General features: G+C 47.4%; 1 protein-coding gene across 2 annotated transcripts in view; it reads right to left on the bottom strand.

Annotated features, from left to right (window-relative positions):
* The window catches only part of SNX9 (sorting nexin 9), a 1580311-nt gene that overhangs the window by 595280 nt on the left and 963666 nt on the right, over positions 1–21365 (bottom strand). The window lies entirely within an intron of this gene.

Consider the following 21365-nt stretch of genomic DNA (forward strand, 5'->3'; position numbering starts at 1 on the left):
CAAGAAAGAATATAAAAACAGTCTAGATTAGTTGCCCTATTAATTTGAAGCAGAAACATTTATTCACAGTAGTGACTACTGTACTCCTATTCCATAATATCCTTTCCTCCATACTGCTACGTCTTCGTCTAAGGGGACGGGACTGGAACCTTTTGCACAGCAAAAAATCCAACTTACCCTTTAAGTTTTGTTGTACGAAAGGGTGCTATACAGTGGATATGGCTGGCTCTGCCCACCAGCATCACCAGTCAGTCCGTTCATCTGCTTGTCGGGTAATGTACTGTAAGGGTGCAGAAGTAAGGCTCGGACACAAAGGTGACAGTTTTGTTTATAAACTTTTATTAACCAGTAAAAGGTTTGGAAAAACAGCCTCTCTGTCCCAAAACCGAAGTGTCCTGCCTCGATGAATCCGGTGTACCCTCTCGAGACCCCTCCTCACCACCTTTGTCTGATGAGCTGTTCCGGACCTTTGTGGTTTTCAGCTGTACTTAACCTTCTTTCCCTTGGGTTTCTTTGCCTTCTTTTCATGCAGGTAAGGTCTGGCTCCCCCGGAGGCCACCTTGGCAGGGATGAGAACCCACGCCAAAGGGAAGTCCATGGAGCCAAACCCAATTCAGGGAAAAAGCCAAAGGCACCAACAAAACCCTGATAGCTGTTCTTGTCTGAAAGTCTGCTGGTAGACAGGTAATGGGAATCTCCCATTCAGTATTTAAAGGTCAGCCTTCTCCTTGTGAGTGTATCTGGATAATCCGACTAGTAATCACTCCTTGCAGACGCCTCAAGGATAAAGCAGTTAAGCAAGGAGTCTTCGAAGGTCTGAATTCACAGTGTCCAAAAGAGGTGCAGCAAAAAAGGAGAGCAGGCAAGAGATAAGGCAGCCCTAACAAGAACAGGTAAGACAAACAGAGTGAATCCAAGCGAGGAGAGACGGGAACAAGATACCCGAAAGGAACGGAGAGTCAGATGAGGCGGAGCCAAACGGAGCTGCCTGGAAAGGAAACGAAAGCCAGTTCATGGTATAAACTGGTGAAAAAAGGTGAATCACCAACGCGCGAGAGTGCGGACGAAAGGGAGCACAGGAACGCCAGAATAAGTAGAAACAAAGCGGATGGGAAAGAGAAGGCTAAGTACGGGGAGAAAGCGTGAGCAAAGGAGCGCTCAAGCAAAGGAATGCGCAGGGCGTGAGGGGAAACATACTCAGAGACAACAGTACGAACAAGCTTCAGTCGCTGAAGCGGGCACCAAAAGATGGATACAAAGTGCCATGCGTCAGTCACGGCACATAGTTATAGTTACGTCCTCCATCTTGCTGTGGCCATGTTGGTTGAGGACTAGACCGGGGATCGAAGTAGTCTCAGGTTGATTGCTGTCTTGATGTGATGTACTGCTCGGTGCTGAAGCTTTCATCTATTCCAGAGGTGCGATGGCTGGGGCATGACACTAAGAGGGGTTTCACTGCCTTAAAGAAATCTAATAAAAATGTCAAGATGTCAAATAAACAGTCACTGCTGTGTCCAAAAACCCTACTTCTGACTCCAACACTAAAATCTAATGTGCAAGAATGATATATTCAGAACTAAAACAATGAAGACAGTTCTTGTCAACAGAAAGTTCCAAATGCCTCGAGTTGTTTAAAAAAAAAAAAAATGTTCTTTTTCCACAATGTAATATTCCAATGATTAGGGATTAGCCCCTTTCCACTGGATTTCTTCTGGCCTTACTTGGCAAGTTAGGGGACTTGTCTCCTCCTTATGTAGTTTCCTTTACTTTAGATGCACAACAGAAAGTTCCCAGCTTTCCTGTGAACGGCCCTTCTTTGTTCACAGTGAGTTTATGTGTGGTTCACTCTCCTGGCAAACATATTCCAGGAAATTAAAACGGATAGTCACTGTTCACATTCTCTTCTCCTCTTCTTGGGTCCCAGACCCTGTACTTTCTTGAATCATCTTCACTTGACTCTTAAACCTTCATATGGGCGCAAGTCCCAGACTTGCAATGATGAATAATACCAGCTTGGTGTACTCTCCTGCCAAGCATATGGTTTCTTATTGTCCGTCTCTTTTGCTTTCAGTGTCCCAGATCCTCTTATTTGTATTTGTTTGTTTTATTTGTATTGCACACCCTGCCCAGGGGCATCTGGGCGCATTTCTTACATGTTTACAGGTTAAGTTACAAGGTTGACAATCACGAGTTACAAGTCTTAGGGTGCAGTTACAAGGTAGAAGCAAGGTAGTGGATGTAAATATAGAACATATATTACAGTACTATTCCGCTATGCAAGTCTACTCAATATAGGCAGTATTGTGAGTTAGTATTTACATTCGAACGTAGGTGGTTACCAGGTCTTGCTCAGTGAGCCAAGATTTGGCTCCATTCTTAAATAATGAGTAACGGGTTTCAGTTCTGAGAAGATTTGGGTCTCATTTGGGTGCAGGTCCCAGACTTGCAATGCAGTTTCGCAATTGCTTTGTTTACTCTCCTGCCGAGAATATATGTCCTTCTGTACTATCTCTATTTCTCTCACAATCTCAGACACACTTATTCTCTGGCTCTCATATGGGTGTAAGTCCCAGACTCACAACAAAGTTGCTTGCCTGCTTGGGTTACTCTCCTGCCAAGCATACAATTGTTTCTTTCGCTCTCTGTTATTTCCAGAGACCCAAGTCCCTCTTATCTCGCACTCTGTAGTTGTTCACCAATTCCTTTCGGACCTCTAGCAGCTCTCGGTCTGCCTGCATACCTGTTTGTGCAGTTTGCGTCTTCCGAGTGGAGGAGCTCAGGAGCAAGACTCTAGTAGTGTTCAGGTGCTCTCTCGGGTCAGCGGCAGCTCCGCCAGTCACGCCTTCCGTCTCGGCTTGTGCTTTCCGACTCCAGCCATGTTCGGTTAGCTCTTCTCCTCGTCAGCACTCACTCCGCCAGGCACTTTTTCGTTCGAGGGCTGTGGTCCTCATCTCCAGCAGCTCTCCGGTCTTCGAGACACCCAGAGGGTTTCTTGGGCAGAGGTCGAGGTAGCTTGTCCATCCTGAACTACCTTTGTGCTGTTCGCCTCTGTGCATGGCATCTCTTAAGGCGCTTCCCTGCTCGCCGGGTTGCGGTCTCTTGGGTTTCCTCCTTGCAGGATGGCTCTCTCCATCTTGCTTTCCCTCTGCTATTTTGTATTGCTATTGGCCAATCAAACGCCAGGAGAGACTGGACCAATCACTTAAATTCACTAGAGTGTTTTTCATACTCCAAGTCATCTTCTTCACAGTACTTGCATTGGAACTATATGGAAAGCACTTTATGTTCTCTGGTGCTTTAGTTGGGTCTAACATAGGCTGGCTGCCTTTACATTAAAAGACATTGGCAATAATTGGGGTAAGGGAAGGAGAGTTAGGCTTGGGAAATGAAGGCGGGTGTGACAAAGCGGCAGTATACCATGTGTTTTCAGGGGATAGTCGTCCCTAATCTCATAAGGGGCTTCCTCTCCCATGTGATCCTCCCCCGGTGCACCACCCGCAGGGGGACTATTGTACAGTGGATGCATCGCCCTTGCCCCATGGGAATGGTCTCCCGGCGTCTAGTGGAGAAGGGACGACATCCACAATTTCATCACATACCTTTCGCCATTCTTTCTGGCTTCCCCCCTAGGGTTTTTAGGAATGGAATTTTTGCCTTGAGAATTTCTTTCACTCTGGATTTCCCAATCCCAGATGTGCATATGTTCAGTTATCTCAGTCTCTTCCCAGGTGTCTATAGGGGTATGTTAAGTTTATTTATTATTTGTCCAAAGTTATGGATATCGGTTCCTACAATAACTTCTTCCGAGAGACTGAGGATGATTGCGGAGTGTATGAAGACCTCCTCATCTCGCCAGAAATTGAGACTGGTGCCCGGACGTATGTCTCTTGTTCTCCATGAATGTACGTCACCCTAACTGGTTTACCCCCTTCTGTGTCTTCAGCATGAACCAGGTCGGCTCCAATAGCAGTTTGTTTGCTTCCTGAATCAATGAGGGTATAGGCGGGATTTCCATTTATCCTGACTGGTTAATGTTTTCTAAAAGAAAACAAGATACAGAAATAATTACTTGTGGTTTCAACCTCTTCTTCATCTTCAGGAATACATTCATACTCCTGTCCAGTCATCCACCCTATTCCATGGGCTCTTCGTTCAAATTTATGGGACAGTTCCTGGTCATATGCCCTTTGTCTGCACATGAAAAACAAGTTATTACGGGGCTCATACAAGCTTCCCTCTCTAATGGCGTAGGTCTCATCTTGTTTGTAATCTGACTGTATTTTTGATCTTGCCTCTGTCTGCTTTCTCACAGACCCATTTTTGTATGGTTTTATGCTTTCCCAATGAAGCCTCTTAATTCATTATGTGATCTTTACCGGGCACTTGTTAGGGGAATACATTTCAGCTCCTCTTTTCCTTCATCACTCTTGTGTAAGGCCCTTAGGTCTTTGGCTGCTTCGACATGGGTTTGAGCAGTGTCGACAGCTGCAGAAAAAGGAGGGTTTATTAAGTTCTAACACTGTTATGTTATGTTAATTAGTAATTAATATAGTATGTCAATTAATAATTACATTTGTTAAGAGCACGTTCACCACAAGGGTATCATGGCGCTACGCAACAGAGGGACAGAAGGAGGACAGAATTAAACAAGTGGGTTATCAGGGCACAGTGAAAAGTCAAGTGATTAGGCATAGAGCCCAAAGCTCAAGGGAGTTCCAAAAAATAGTGTCCACCACCGAAAAGGCATGGCCCACAATTCGGGCCTAATCCTGAAAACAGGAAGGAGGCAGGCCTCTGGAGAACAGAGAACTCATGCCCGGTACATCCGGGGGGTATTTAGCCTGCAGATATTCTGCCCATTAGAGAAAGAAGGCCTGATGGACCAGCCAGGCAGCCTTCTATTGAAAGCCCTGCCTGACCAGTAGCAATGGAGGAAGTGTAACAGGTGAAATGTGGGCACACCGCGGTGTAGATGAGGACGGGCGCGCAGCCGACTTTTGAAGTACCTGAAGACACTGAAGATATAAAGGCTGAGCTAGAAATAAAGCATTACAGTAATCAATGGACGAGGTAAACAACGCAGCAACCACTGGAGCCCGAAACTGAACCGGGATAAACGGGAGAACTTCCCAGTGGAGTTTGAGCTGAAAGTAGCCACGTGGCATAGTGCACTGACCTGATGCTCCATAGTAACAGTGGAGGCGATTTTAACCCTCAGATCCTTTACCACAGAAGTGGGAACAGGGAGAGTACCCAAAGAGAGTGGCCAAAAGTCAGAGTTCCATAAAGAAGCAGTAGGGGATCCTTGAGCCAGTTGTTATGCATCCAGTCTCCCACGGCCTCTAGACAAACCCTGAACATGGAAGCGGATTCAGGAAGGTTACGGTCAAGGCGAACCAGGATCTGGGTGTCATCTGCGTAAGAATAACAGAGGAAGCCATGAGAGGAGATGCGCTTGGTCAGAGGTGGAACGTATACAAGAAGGGGGGAGATGGTGTTCCCTTGATGAACACCGCAAGTGATAGCCTTAGCCTGTGAGCAGAAAGGGCTAAGGGAAGGAGTTTGAAAATGACCAGATAGAAGCGAAGAGAACCATGAAAGGACAGTCCCAGATAGGCCGGCAGCGGACAGACAATCCATCAGGACAGCATGATCAATGGTGTCAGAGGCAGGCGGGAGGTCAAGTAACACTAGAGCACCAAATTCACCAAGATCCTGCTGCCGTGACAGATCGTCTACCACGAAACCAGCACACTCGCGGTTCCCCCGGGCTCGATGGAACCTAGATTGTGAGGGGTGGAAAAAAAGCGAATCTTCAATAAAAGGGCTAAGAAGAGGGCAAACCAGGGATTGCAAGAGGTTCAATAAGGCAGGGAAGGAGAGAAATAGGCCGGAAATTAGCAGGAAGAAGAGGATCCATAGAGGGCTTTTAAAAAAGTGGTATAATAATGGCATGCTTGAGAGATGCAAGAATAAATCCAGTACAGAAAGAGAATGCAGCTGCCAAGAGCAAAGGGCATATATGGGGAAGTATTTCATTCAGAATCCCAAATGGGATAGGGTCTTTAGGATAGGCTGACTTTAGTTTTAAAACCGCAGCAGTGATGTCATCTGCCATAAAGACTAGAAATATAGAAAGACTTGAGGGGCAGATGAGCAAAACGTAGAGGAGGGTGAGAACGCCATAGTGTCTGATGGACAGATATCAGCATGACTTTTGTTGATTTTTTCAACAACAAAAAAGAGGGCAAGAGAGTCACAACAATCCTGCGACTGAGGAATTGGATCAGAAGAGACAGAAGAAAGGGAGCAAACCACTTTAAACAATTCCTCAATGTGCTTGATAGAAACTTCGATATAAGAAGTGAAGCAAGCATGTTTGGCTATATAAATAGCTTTATGGGAGCTGGCTGAGGCATTCTGGAATACCATTTCATCAGCCTAGTTATACTCACAGCACCATTTGCGCTCAGATTGTGTGCGAGCAAGACGCAAAGCGTGCAAATCATCAGAGTACCAAGGCTCAGCAGGCCTGGCCAGAGGCCTTGAGGTTTTACGGCAGCTAGTTGATCAGCTACAGAGGAAAGCACCAAACTCAAGAGTAGCAGGATCACTAGGAGCTGCCTTGAGCTGAGTTAAAAGCATGTCTTTAGGTGCAGCCCACCAACAGCGGTTCAGAGCTGGCAGAGCGGGCTGGTACCATTTCTCAGGAAAAAGGGATAATGAAATGGTCAGAACACATCAACGGAAGGGCTGGATATACTTCTGTAACCAAATTAGGGGCAAATATAAGGTCCAATGTGTTCCCCAAATCATGTGCAGCATACCTCACCGGCTGGGGAAGAGCTAGTTCATTCATAGCGGCAATAGTCATTTGGACTTTAGTGTCCATACAATCATTGATTTAAGATTAAAATCCCCCAGAATCACCAAATGAGAATGACAGAGGTGGAGGTCAGCTGCCAAGTCCAAAAAGGCATCCCAAAAAGTAGAATCATGTCCCGGATGACGATATCCAACCAAGAAATCAATAGTGCAATTGGGGGCCAATGGAAAGCGGGTCAGTAGTGCTCGCTGTAATGATGGGAAGAGACTATTAACTAATTGGTCTAACGAGAGCTTCGGGGAGGTTTTCCCCCCTACCAAAGAGCTAATGTATTTTGGATGCAGGTTCCCAACTCTACAGTCCTCTTTGCACTTGCCTCAGGGCCCTGCACCCCATTCCCCTCACTACATGTCTGAATAAATCCATGAGAGCTTCTCTCGCCACACCTATCCCAGCCTCTACCAACTGGGTGCACTTGGACCCACCCCCCTCCCTTGACTGTCTTGCACTTGCACGATCTGAATACATCTATGCCTGAAGATCATCTGTCTGTTCTCCTCTGTCTTAATGTGCACTTGATAAAAACTGCAGAAACGCTGTCAGGCCCATTTGCTGTATCTCAACTGTTAAACATATCTTTTTCACTTACGCTGCCTGTGCAGACCATTATCGTCTCAGAATTTCAAGGGCTCTTAGCGACAGTTTTTTCCCCCTGTGTTCCCACCCTCCTTGAGCACTTTGAAACACTGCCTGTGTATAGGCGCTTTATAAATAAACAATACCATACCACAGCATACCAGGAGACTCATACGTGTTTAACTTTATCTACCTGAACTTTTGAGAGTAAAAATTCTCTGTTTGCCCAACCCGACGTAATAACCCATTCTTAATATCATCAAATGGTGTCGTTACTAGGGGATTTAGGGTTTGATAAGAGGCCTGTAATTCTCCCTTTAACCGGGGTGCTAGGTAACATACCTTCAGGTCCTTATTCCACTGAAATTGGTGGGTTATTCTTTCAAAGTTGAGGACAAAACATCCTAGATCTTCACCTTCCCGATAGGGCGGTAATACGCTATGTGTAAGGAATGGTCATAGTTAGTTGAGAGTTAGCCTACCCAATCCCTCTTGGTGTCTTAGATCTGCCAGTATAGGCGTTCGATCAGGAGCTCTATGGGATTTACACTTATTTTTAGAGATTTTGTTTCAATTCTATTATGGGCCTCTTCTTCGCTCTCAGAGTGTACGGGCTAGAGGTTTCAGAAGGGGTTCTTATCCAATTTCTGGGAATTTGATTGATCATGAGAGGTGGGGCAAGTAAAAAGAGGGGTTAGCGTGTGTGATGCAACTCCCTACACTATTTCCTAACTCTTCTAATGGAGGGGAGTATGTAGTTTAGGGCTGGAATCTCCAGAGTCTCCTGACAGTGTTTCCCACTCATCTGATTCCCCAGACTTTACCTGGTCTCTTGCCTCAGGATTGTCAGAGGTAACTGATCCCAGGAAGGAAGACAAAAAATGTCTTTCAAGGATAGGACTTCACTTTCGGAACTACCCGTAAGTTCAGAGTTAAAAGGTGTTACACCTGCTGTTGGATCAAAGGGTAAAATGAAGTGGGCCTCACCTACTCCTATGTGTGGAAGATTCTCTGGTAGAGAAGGGTTCCTAACCCGGAGGCCCCTGGTCTTCCCCCTTCCATTCCTCCTGCCCCCATGCAGCAGGTCCTCATTGAGTCCACAGAGTTCAAACTTGGGGTAGCCCCCTTTTTTTCGTGAAAGGCTGTTCGCCAGCCTAGAGGCCTGCATTAATTCTGCACTCATCAGTCTACCAGACCTGTTGGCTGTCCATATAGGTGAGTAATCAGTCTATTTCAAGGCCAAGGCCTGAGTCACGTATATTTCCTTACCCCAAGACCTCCCCGGCATCAAACAGGACAAGACATTATGATATGATATGATATGATATGGCATTTATAACGCGCCTATGCATCAGTGTTTCAAGGCGCGATGAGGCAAGGATGAGGGAACAGAGAGAAGACAGGGAGAACGATCCTACTGGGCCAGGTGTCATTCAGATCGTACAAGTGCAAGGGAAGGGGAAAGTGCAGGGGGAAGGGGGAGAGACAGTGCCGTACATGGGATAATAGAATAAATAACAATAAGTAAAAGTACGGCCAGCTGGTGGCAGTGCAAGGGTAAGTGCAAACATCAAGTGTTGGTAGACTGTAGGGATACAGAAAACAGTTCCCAAGTGCAGGGTTTGCCAGGAAGGCATTGCAGGTGTCCGACTGGCAGGGGGGGGGACATGGGCTTGAGATCAGAGGGTGGCTAAGAACCAGTGCAGTTTCAGTTTCCGCCAGGAAAGTCAGCAGGGGAGAGAAGGAGAGAAAGCAGAAGCAAAAAGAAAGGTTTTGAGGTGCTTCAGGAGCTGGAGATGATTCTCCTCAAGTTTCAGGGAGGCTGTTCCAGAGGGAGTTCCCAGCCAAAGGAAGATCCACCACCAAATTGTTGCTTCGAGAAGCGACTGACCCTGGGGGAGTTGGAGGCAGATGAGCGATGAGCTCGAGAAGGAAGATATTTAGGAAGAGAGAGTCATTTTACCCCCTCTTAGTGCCCGTATTTCTCAAAGAAGAGAAGCCATTAGCCCTCAATATTAGACCGGGACTCATCCAACACATGAGTAAGATATTCCATGTCATAGATCGCCCTTATCTCTGCCACCCGTCCTTTTCCAGTGGCATACGCAGATTTTTCCATAGTTGGACCAAACAACAGCTGGTGGAGACCCACATAATCAGCAGCATGTCCCCCCCCTTCAACCTCCTCCTTTAACCACACCCAAAAGAGGAGGAGCCACGGAGCGAGCTCCCTGTCGACCCCGTCCACCCCCTTAATCCATGAGAGGACCTCCCACTAGTATGACTGCACTCTAGGTCAACCCCACCACATGTGTATATAATCACCCTTCGCCCGTTTTTGCACTTTCAGCAATGTGGATCATATCCTTTACGCATCTTTGCTATCTAGTCGGGGGTAGTGCCACCTGTGTATCAGTTTTATTGCTTGGTGCCTATACACTGTAGGGAGATCGTTGATTGTCCAACCCTTCTACAGATCTATGTCCATAACACATCCTTAATATCCCTCCCCTGGTACACCCCCCACCTGACTACGGCTGGGAGTGGGTCCCTTGGCTCTGCCAGCAAGATTGTCTTGTATAGTTCTGCAATGAGTCTCTTGGTACCCCACCCTGTTAACAGGAGTCTGTCAATTCCCTCTTCAAGTTCTCACCCCACCGGGGGTCCATTAGGACTCCCTTCAGCTGCAGGTATCGAAAGGGTGACAGTCTACCCACCTTAAGAACCTCTTCCAGCCTATTCAGCAGGAGAAAGGCGCCTTTAGTCCCACATTTGTCCGGCTCTAGATAGCCCCTCTCATACCAGGGTTGGATCACACAGGTTAGGGAGTTCAATCATGGAACGGCATTCGACATCCCCTTCCACATCCCCATGAGGGAAATCCCTCCCTGTGAGGCCCTTCCACTTTTTACCACCCTTGGGGAAATATCGGTTAGCGGCCTCACAAAAAAGGATTCCCCATGGGGGCAAGTGACATGATCCCATGATTCGTCACTGTACGCATATTCTCTTAAAGCGATTTTCGCATTGTCTTCTTCAAAAAACTTCCCGCACTTATTAATTAGAATTCTAGACTGTGAAATTAGGTGCTGCAATGTATTCCCTGCTGATGCCGCCTCAGGGGATTTGAGTTGTCTGTTGATAATGTCAATCCCCAAATATTTGTATTTCGACACCCGTAGAAATTTACTATCTTGCAGCGACCATGATAGCGCTGTGACCAGTTTTTTAGATCCCGCGGTGGCTGAGCAATTTAAGAGATTTGGAGACATTGATCATAAAATTATTTACTTTAACATACTCGCCCAATCGTGTCAACATGCGCTGTAGACCTTGTGGCGTTTGTGAAAGTGATACAAGGTCATCGGCATATAGCAAATAAAGGATTTGCTGAACACCTATGCTTGGGGCATCACCCTTAAAATTTACAAATTTGTGACCCAGGTCTACGATAAAAAAATTAAATAGAAACGCCGCCAATGCACAACCCTGTTTTAGCCCGCGATGGGTCTCAATTTCAGGTGACAACTTCCCATCTAGACTAATACGCACTCTCATTGAAGTCTTTGAGTGGAACAAGATTATTAATGACAAGAGATAGTGAGGGCAGTCGTATTCTATACATTTTTGATAGAGCCGAGCTCTATCCACTGAGTCGAACGTAGCTCTAAAATCAATAAAACCCATATACAGGGGTTGCTTGCATTCCTCCTGGTACGCTTTAATCATACGCAGTGTTATTATATTTGGAATGGTCCCCATTCCCTTTACAAAACCTGTTTGCAGGGGGTCTGTTAGATTTTTACTCTTTACCCATGCATGCACTGTATGTTAGTCGACATGGGGCTCAAAGTGAGAAGGGGAGGAGGTAATATCTGTATGAAGTGCATAAAACAACTTAGAATACACGGAGTGGATCGGAGTAAATAGAACAGATTCAAATGCATGAAACGGATTGGAGTGCGTGGAACAGATTGGAGTGCGTGGAACAGATTGGAGTGCGTGGAACAGATTGGAGTGCGTGGAACAGATTGGAGTGCGTGGAGTGCGCAGGGTGGACTAGAGTGCGCAGGGCGGACTAGAGTGCATGGAGCGGACTGGTGTGCATGGAGCGGACTGGAGTGCATGGAGCGGACTGGAGTATATGGAATTGCGTGACGTATATGGAACATTTTGGAGTGCACGGAACGTCTGAAAGAGCATGTAACCCATCATATCACATCACCAGGCTTACTCTCTTCTTTACACCACCATTCAACTAGAACACAGAGATACTATGACACCATTCGGTATAACTGTTCTCATACTAACATCTGCCGCATACTCCCCATCACTCTAAGTAAACACTGCTGGTCACACACCCCCCCCAGCCAGGCGTTCTCCTCAGGCCTAACGCAGCCACATTTGATCTGGATAAATCCTGCCAGAACGAACACATACTCCTGATCTCTAAACCACCACACCTACCGCTAAGAAGCAGCTATTACACGAATGCCACATCAGCTGCACACATATCCAGTGCTCACACGCACCTTTGACTCTCTCCACTGACCTGAACTTCGGTTCCCAAGGGCGTTCAACCTACCAGTGCCTTCAGACCATACCAATGGTACATAAGGTGCTATATAAATACAAAGTAACATAACATAACATAACATAACATAACACGCTTGCAGATTCTAGCATTATCTTCAGCCAAACAAGTAAATATTACAGTAGTCTTTGTAGCAATTAGTCCCATGTATGCCAATAGGTTCTGTGGCTTAGGGAGTTCCTCACAGGAATGAGAGCCATTGTCCGCTAAGTAGGAGTCTCTCCCAGGGGGGCGTAGCTTGGCAGCCATGGAATAGGCTGCTCTATTCGTGTGCTCCTGGATCCGGCAAATGATCCGTACGAGCGCCTGCTTTCCGACCGTCTAGTTCAACACGAAATGCTGCTGGAATAAAATGGGAATGGAAGCTGAGCCTGTTGCATCGTTCCGCGAGAAGATCGAGTGTCGGGGAGGAAAGTTCTGAAACTTTGTAGCCTCCGATGGCGGATGAGAGGCTGGCGACAAGATGGCGGCGACCATTAAACAAAGGAGCCTCCGGGAGCCTGCACCACGCCTGCTGCGAGAAGCGCTGCAACAGTGAAGGGGCATGTATCTATGAGTGCTAAAGACAACTGGCATACTTGTTAATGGAAGGAAGGGCTGGAGCGCCCGGATCGAGGTTAATGTGAGGGAGGACCCTGCGGGTGCCGGCGAATGGGAGACTGATTTCAGTACAAGCGCGAGAACAAGATGCGCTGTGAAGCCCGGGGCCCCCCAAGACACGGATGCCAGGCGCCTGGAAAAAGGGCTGACACGGCCGACGCAGGCGCTGCAACAAAGAGAGATGATCCGAGGGCAGTGGTGCGGCCTCGAATTACATTGTAGCGTGAGCACGAAGAACAAAGGACGTGAGCCATCACAATATCTACATCCAAGCAATTAACTATCCCACTGTCTCTCGTGATGAAGAGCTCCTGCGGATCGCACCCACCCCGCACCACACGCCACAGATGATGAACACTTCCTGGAAAAATTGCAGGTGACCTGGGACAGCGTCAGATTGCCCCTGAAGCCGCACTCTTCTGCCCAGTGTAACTTCTGCCAGAGGCCGCGGCCGTACCAAAGAAAGGACGCACTGTGCAGGAGGCACGGGTGAGCACTGGAGGGCTGGCTAATGCAACGTGCAGACAATACTGAACATATAACAAACGGACTCCATTGAACAACACTGCTGCACGGCAGCAGACATAAGTCACAGAATAATGCAGTACAGCAAGATGCCATTCATACAAAGACAGTATCGCCTCTGCAGGCATTGCAGTGATATCACAGCATGTCAGGGAAGAGGCCCATAAAATAGGGGTGTCAAAACCCCAGGACACCACAAAGGTGGCATCGCTCCAGGCGCACACCGTGGTAAAGCTGCGCACATTGAGAGAGCACCTGGAAGACGCAGGTAATGACTGGGCACTGCTAGGTGGAAGTCCCCCAAGAGGTAGAGGGCCACACCACGGGGGGGGGGCGGCATTCAAACAGCGAGCGTGGCTGAGCAAAGAGGGACATCCCTCGCAAAAAGCAAACACCGGGGCTACTGCAGAGGTGAAGGGAATAAAGGAAATCCCTGTACAAGGTGCTAGGTGACCCCACAAAGCTCCTAGCCCAGAGCAGCTAGCACCCAGCCCGCCAGCCATCGAAACAATGCATAAGCTCCAAGGCGGGGTCTGGACCTGACAACAGAGAGGATAAGAACACCGCCCGAGTACGGAAGGCACGCATGAAGTACACACCATGTGGGAAATGAGGCGATATTGAAGAACTGAGGCAACAAAGTTGCTTGAGGCGAGTGTCCTGAGCCGGCTACGAAATGGTGGCTGCTCAGTGACTGAACAAAGGAACGGACTTGCCGAAGCCAGAGCGGAGGTGGGCCGGAATAGCACGACGGGCAGCGCTATAGGAGGTCTGCAGCCACGGGGAAAAAAGCGGTGAGGGAGCAAAAGACCCGCTCACTGCTGGGAAAACGGATCCTGGTGTAAAGACAGGGCGGAAAAATGTCTGTAAGGGGAGGCAAAACTAAGGGCAAGTAGCCCACAATGTTTGTTTTGTTTTGTTTTATTATTTATAATGCGCTATTATACCCAAGGGTATCAGGGCGCAGCATTTACAAGAATATGCAAAGCTTGGTTACAAAGTGTACAAAGTTCAAATAGCATAGGGAATGTACAGAGCAGTAGATGAGAGCACACAATATATACAGTATATACAAATTAAAAGGTGGCACACAAGGTTACACAATGTGCGGATCGCAAGAGGGTGGCTTTAGCACTTATCTATTTTGGCTGTCCTTCAGTTTAAGCCATGAAATTACCTTAGAGCGGAAATTCAGGTAGGGCATGTCTACTCTGAGGTTGGGGGGCAAAGAGTTCCATAGTTTGGCTGCCTTTACCGGGAAACTGTTACCTCCTATGGTGGCAAGTTTGTAGTTTGGGACAGAGAGGCAATCTTTGTAAGCAGTTCTGAGGGGTCTTGCGGAGGCTTGTCTATGGAATCTGTTAGTCAAGTAAATCGGGGCAGCGTTGTTAAGAGATTTGTAGGTAAGTGAGGCCGTTTTTAGGAGAATTTTGTCTCTGGTAGAGAGCCAGTTATTCTGTTGGCTGAAACCTGATATATGCTCTCTTCTGGGGATGCCCAATGCTGCTCTCAGGGCGTTAATCTGGAGAGTTTGTAGCTTGCTGGTAGTAGCCTTGGAGGTTCCCAGGTAGAGGGCGTTACAGTAGTCAAGGCGGGATAGAATGAGGGCTCTAGCGAGTGTAAGGCAGCTAGTGTCTGACAGAAATGGTTTAGCTGAGCGGATTAATTTGCATGTATATGCAGATGAAGATGCCAGTGAGCTCAGTTGTCTTTTGAAGGAGAGGTTAGAATCCAGGTAGAAGCCTAGTGTTTTGACCTCCTGTCCAACTTTGATGTTGTTCCCATCTATCATGAAAGAGTTGTAGGCTGGGCTGAGTTTCCCTAGACTATGCGTTGTTCCCAAGATGATAAGCTCTGTTTTCTCATCATTCAGGCATAGTCCATGAGTGGCCATCCATGCCTGGATGATGATGTACACCCTATTCAGCAAGGCCAAATCCTTTCCATAATCTCCAGAAAGCGGAAGGAGGATCTGAGTATCATCTGCATAATTAGTGTAGGTGATACCGAGATGATCCAAATCATCGAAAAGGGGCTTGGTGAATATATTGTACAATGTAGGGGAGACGCAGGAGCCCTGTGGTACACCACAGGTGATAGGTATAGGGTCTGCTGCAGCTGTAGGCGAAAATACCCTCATGGTTCTTCCGTTAAGGAATGAAGTGATCCATGAGATGGCCTCGGGAGAGAAGTGTGCTGCTGTGTGGAGGTGTGAACATAAGACAGAGTGGTTGACCAGATCGAAAGCTGCAGAGAGGTCAAGAAGGAGGAGCAAGGCAACTTGTCCTTTGTCCCTAAGTGTATCAATCTGAACTTTCAGGTCGATGAGAGCAGTCTCAGTCCCATGTTGAGGGCGGAACCCAGATTGTCTAGATCCTAAGAGGTGGTGTTCTTCCAGGTGCTTCTGTATTTGAACGTAAGCTACCTTATCTAGGATTTTTAGTAGGAAGGGAACAGTCGTTATGGGTCGGTAATTGGTGGGTATGGCTGGGTCGAGGGTAGGTTTTTTTAGTAAGGGAAGTACCCAAGATTGTTTTAGATTGCTGGGGATGGAGCCGGTGGAGAAAGAGGCATTGATCAATTTCGTGATGAAGGGTGAAAGATCGCGAGCAGCGTCTTTGATGAGCTGTGCCGGGCAAAGGTCTCCCTGGCAGTTAGACGGTTTCAGGGACAAGATGATTTTTTCCACATCGAGTGTATTGACTTTAGTGAACTTGAAGCGCGTGGGGTCTGTGGTTGTACACTTGTCCGGTTTTTTAGAGGGGGGCATGTCTTTTACGGTCTCTTTTTTGCTGGAGATTTTGGTTTGAAGGGTCTTGATCTTATTGGTCAGGGCATTCTGAATTTTTGAGCACCAGTTTTTATCTTTGGTGCAGGTATCAGGGGGTAGTATGGGAGTTTCAACTTCTTTGAGAATAGAAAAGAGTTCTTTCATGTTGGATTTAGCTGATGATATACGAGAGTCATAGGACGTTCGTTTGGCCACATATATTTCTTTTTTGTAGAGTGCAGATATTTTAGATAGATTAAATTTGTTAGCAGCTGAGGGACATTTTTTCCAAGTAACTTCGCAGTTTCTCTTTTGTTGCCTCAGGTTTTTGAGGAATGGTGTGTACCATTTGTTGAGGTGTGATTTCTGTTTGCTCGGTTTGAGTTTGAGAGGGGCGATGAGGTCCAGTGCTGAGGCCATGGCTTTATTATATTCCTCAACTAGGATCTCTGGGTCCGCCTTGTCCGAGAGTGTGTCAAGTTTGGGGAGTAGGCTCGGGATGAGTCTTTCTGCTGTAATGTTTTTCTTGTTTCTGGTGAGAATAGGTGGGGCTGTTGTGATAGGCGGAGGTGTAGGTCTGTCTGTGGTTAACCAGAACGAGACTAGGTGGTGGTCGGTCCAGATTAGAGGTGAGATATTGGTAATGTTTGCTACGCAGTTGTGATCGGCCACCCAATCGAGTATTCTACCTTTTGAGTGAGTAGGGGCCATGGTTCTTTGTGCAAACCCTAGTTCAGCAAGGGTGGTGCCTATAGCGTTGGATATTGGGTCTGCTGGGTCATTGTAGCCTAGGTTAAAGTCCCCCAAGGTAAGGACTTGAGCTGAGGTTTTGAGGTTGCTAGTTAGGATAGCGTTAAGGTCTTCATCAAAGGTACCGATGGGTCCTGGTGGGCGGTAAATCAAGTGGATGGTGAGGGTTTGGGTGTTAGTGAGTGGGACTTTGACTGACAAGTTTTCGCAGGATTGGACATTGGAAGGTGTAGCGAGTCTCATGAGTAGGCTAAGTTTATGTATAATGGCAACACCCCCTCCTCTGGACTTGAGGCGATCTTGCCTCAGGATGGTGTACTTGTCTGGGACTGCTAGCATGATCATGGGGCCTGCTGCTGGGTGTAACCAGGTCTCGGTGATGGCGAGGAAGTCTAGGTCGTCTTTGAGGATCAGATCTGCTATTTCTGTAGCATGTGCTACTAAGGATCTAGCGTTGATTAGGGCTCCCTTGATTTTAGGGTTGGCTGTCTTTATGGTGGTAGTTGTGTTTCCAGTAGCGCTAGTGTGGCGTTTATCTTGAGTTTGTCCGGGTGTACTCTGGCTAGGGTGGATGAGTACGGGGTTAGAGGAGAGGTTGTGATGAGAATTAGAGGTTTTAATGTTAGGGTTAAGTTGAGGTAACGGCTTTAAGGATTTTTGTGGGGTATGCAGCGAGCGGGCCAATGGCTCGTAGATTTTGGCTAATCTAGCTCTGAGTCCTAGGTTCCTGTCTATGGTAGTGCGAGGGAGACTAGGTAGTATCTGAGGGTTGGCTAGGTCTGTATGGGGTGGAATCTGGTCGGTGGGCATGGAAGAAATGGGCGTATTGGGCAGTTGAGGTGCCATTTTACAGTAGGTGTGTAAAGTAATGTTCAGGAAGATGAGTACAGAGGCGTGCAAGTTTGTGATAGGTAGATGCATTCTGAGTAGAGTTGTAGATAGTGTGTTGACTAAGTAGATGCTAGTTGTCAGAGGGCATCTAGAAGCGAATTTGAACAGTATGACTAGATAAGACTGGATTTGCGAACAGGCAGCATGTCTAGATACAACTAAAATCAGGATCGAGCGGCAATTAGATTCGAAATTGAGCAGTATAGCTAGGTATGGCTAGAGTACAGGCAGCATGTCTAGATACATATGGATTTGAGCGTGTTAGAGGCTGGATAAGCAGTACAACAATAGGTGTAGATCTGGCAGGAGAGCAAGGTGCAACTCTGAGACAGATTAAAGTAGGGAAGAGATGAGATTAACAGACGGGTCAAATCTAATACATGTCTAGCACGTGATATATAAGCTGTAGATATTGTACGTTAATCATAACAGGAGTAGACAGGGACTTAGCAATTATTGAATATGAAGTTCGCCAGGAGTTAGAGAGTAACCATCGATCAAGTTACCTTATGTGATGTAGTGCCTTGCACTAGTGTGTCCGCAAGTAGGAAAACAAAGTGGATCGTTGACCCTTATATGTTGCCTAAGGCGCCATGGAGCGAACAGGGGGCAAACAGGGGCCTTTGTGCGGGCCTTCGTCGATGGCCGGCGTTTCCTTGGACATCTTTGCTAAGTCGCAGCAGGCCCCCACTGCCCCAACACAAGTATGGCTACTGCATCCGCAGAGGCGGCCTCGCCGAGAGAGGACCAATTGATCTTAACAGCCATCACTGAATTGAAAACCTCATGGGGAATAGCGATGGCAGATCTGAGAACTGCGCTAGAAACTAAGATCGATGCAGTGGGGATAGAGGTCAATCTGCTGAGACAAGATGTGAGAGCGCTTGCGGAGAGAACGAGTGGCCTAGAGAGCGCGGTGAAAACCACCACGGATACCAGCACAAACAATGGCAAGGAAGTCCACATACTGAAACAGCAGGTGGCCAACCTGGAAAATCGAGCGGAGGAGGCTGAGGGAAGAGCAAGACGCAACAACATACGCGTGGACGGCCTGCCGGAGGGGGAAGAAGGCCAAGACCCAACGGACTATGTTGAGAACATGATTATACAGGAAATAGGAGCTAGCAAGCTCTCCCAAGGGTTCGCAATTGAACGTGCGCACAGGGCCCTGATGAGGAAACCGTAACCCAGAGCCCCCCCTAGAGCAATCATAGCGAAGATCCTGAACTACAGGAACAGAGAGAAGATCTTGGAATTCTTCCGGAAAGGGGGGACAATAACAAGAGCGTATGCGACCATCATCGCATACCCTGATTACACTATGCTGGTACAGAGACAGCGTTACAGCTATGTGGCGATCAAGAGGAGAGTGCGCACGGCTGGATTTAAATACATGCTCTTGTATCCAGCAAAGCTCAAGATTTTACACAAAGGCAAAGCGCACTTTGACACCCCGGAGGAAGTGGCAACATAGTTGGACGCACATGGCTGGCCGGAACGAGATGAGGAGCAAAGCCGAGAGGAACATGATAAGTGATTAAGCAGCCATGCATGTTATGAGGTGGGCGGGGGGGCCGGGGGCAGAGACAATAGAACAGATAACAATGGCGCGGCCAGAAAAGATAGCAATGGGAAACCGTAACATGTGATTTTTGAACACGTTGGACTGGCATATAGAACGCGAAAAACAAAGTGGGCGGCGTTAGGCGCGCTTAACTTGATGACCAAAAAATGAGTAACAGGATGGAGACACCCTACCCCTGGGAATTAGAATAGTAGGATCGCCACTAGGGCGAGTACAGCAATAGCTGGAAAAGGGCTAGATGCGGGGGTGCCTGAGATCCAGGGATGGAGCTGGGCAACAGTTGGGGAGGGGTAGAGATAAGAGGGGATTGAAGTGTAAGTTGGAGCAGGGGGGTGGGGGGAGGAGGTGAGGTTGGGGTAGAGTTGGGGAGTGTGTTGGGGCTGGGAAGAGAGAGGGCGGGAGGGAGGGTGGTGAAGTGGAAGTGTTTATAGTTAGGGGAAGTTTATATTCGAGAACGAGCCTACACGTAAAGGGGGAAAAACGTAGACATGGATTGTACCTGCAGAGGGAGGTGCGGGATCCTAATTCATTATGGGGGACCTTAAAATAATGACTTGGAATGTTAGAGGGCTTAATAGCTACTTAAAAAGGAATAAGGTTATGATGTATCTGCGTAGACAGAAAATAGATATAGCTTTGATACAAGAGACTCACCTCACACAAGAAAAACTGGAGGTGATCCGGAATAAGTGGAGGAGGACCGTTGTAGGCGCAACATATTCCGCCTATGCTAGAGGGGTGATTATCTGGGTGGCGCCGCATGTCCCATTTCAGCTACTGCAATCTACAGTTGAGGCAGATGGTTATAATAAGAGGGCTGGTGGAAAACAAGGAAATAAGCATTATAAACACATATGCCCCGAACCAGGATACAGCGGCATACTTTAGGACTCTATATAACAAACTCAGCACGTGCTTAGGGGGGAGCGGGGGGGGGATTTGGGGAGGAGACTTTAACTGTGCACTAAACCCGAAAATAGATAGATCAGATAGCAAAATAGATAGACCCACTCCAGCCGCTAGGACGTTGCAGACACTGTTAACAGACTTCGGGTTCGAGGATGCATGGAGGTCGTGCATCTACAGGACAGACAATACAACATTATTCAGCTCCACAAAATTTCCATACCAGGTTGGACTATTTGTTTGTCACACAGGAGCTAATGACAGAAATAGCGCAGACAGAATATAAAGCGAGGGTCCTTTCAGACCACTCGCCATTGATACTGACATGGCAATACCGACCCCCGAGAGCAAGGTTACCGACATGGCGCCTCAGAGCAGAGGCGTTGAAAGATACTATTTTTAGGGAAGATTTGAGAGAGGAAATAATAAGCTATTTTGAGATCAACACTGGCCGTGTAGAGACAGCGGGTATGCTCTGGGAAGCCTTTAAAGTGGTAGTGAGGGGGATAGCCATAGCTAAGTCAAGGGTCTACAAGGAGGGATTCTAGCAGAACTAAAGACGCAGAAACAGAATTAGAAACAGCGTTAAAGAGGGGAGGTAATACCAGGGAAGATAATGAAGCAATACTCAGGCTGCAACAGAAATGTGCTGGGCACTGGGAGAGATTGTGCAATCTCAACTATAAAAAGTACATACAGAGACAACATGCAGGAGGGGACAAGCCGGAGAGGGCCCTGGCATGGTTATATAAGAGCAAGACCCCTAGACTCACAATCAGAACGATAACGAAAGATGATGGATGAATAGAGGACACCCAAGAAGGAGTTAATCATGAACTTGCAGACTATTACCGACTCCTGTACGGAGATGAAGAAGGAAGTGACTGCAAGGAAATAAGAGAAACACTGGAAGACATTGGGTTGCCGCAAATAAGCACAGAAGAGCGAGAGGAGCTGGATGCTCTGATTACTCTAGAGGAACTGGAAGAGGTAGTGGTGCAGCTTCCCACCAGCAAGACTGCGTGGGCCGACGGACTCCCTTGCGAATTTGATAAAATGTACAAGAATTAGGTGCTCCCCCCGCTTCTAGAGATGCTAAACGAGGCATACAAAGTGGGAAGGCTACCAGAGTCCCTAAGAGAGGTGATTATCATACCACTCCCTAAACCCAACAAGCCTGGCAATGATTGCGGCTCATATAGACCACTGTCAATGCTGAATCAGGACAGTAAAATCCTAATAGCGGTCTTGGCAAATAGGATGAGGAGGATCATTGACAAAT

This window comes from Ambystoma mexicanum, chromosome 4q, assembly GCF_040938575.1.
Source record: "Ambystoma mexicanum isolate Mex_15411 chromosome 4q, UKY_AmexF1_1, whole genome shotgun sequence".
NCBI lineage: Eukaryota > Metazoa > Chordata > Amphibia > Caudata > Ambystomatidae > Ambystoma > Ambystoma mexicanum.